Raw genomic sequence first — 295 nt, forward strand, 5'->3', positions numbered from 1 at the left:
CGGGTAAATTTTGCGTTTGGCGGGATTGTTTAAGCTCTGTGATAATGGAATACATAAATTTAGTGAAGGAAAGACATAAATTATGTACAATAATTAATACGTTGAGAATGGTAAATAAGAGTCAATCTAAATCTGATAATATATTCTAATATTCTATATTGCGAAGAATATCACGTAATGTTTGGCGTTTCGTCCCGGCTTCCACTACTGGACTCATCAGTAAGGTATTGTAGTGGAAGCCTACCTTAGACGCCGGTGTAAGTTATTAAATCGAGATTCTATATAAAGAGATATA

This window comes from Cyphomyrmex costatus, unplaced genomic scaffold (genome assembly GCF_001594065.2).
Source record: "Cyphomyrmex costatus isolate MS0001 unplaced genomic scaffold, Ccosl1.0 scaffold857, whole genome shotgun sequence".
In the NCBI taxonomy this organism is placed as follows: Eukaryota; Metazoa; Arthropoda; class Insecta; order Hymenoptera; family Formicidae; genus Cyphomyrmex; species Cyphomyrmex costatus.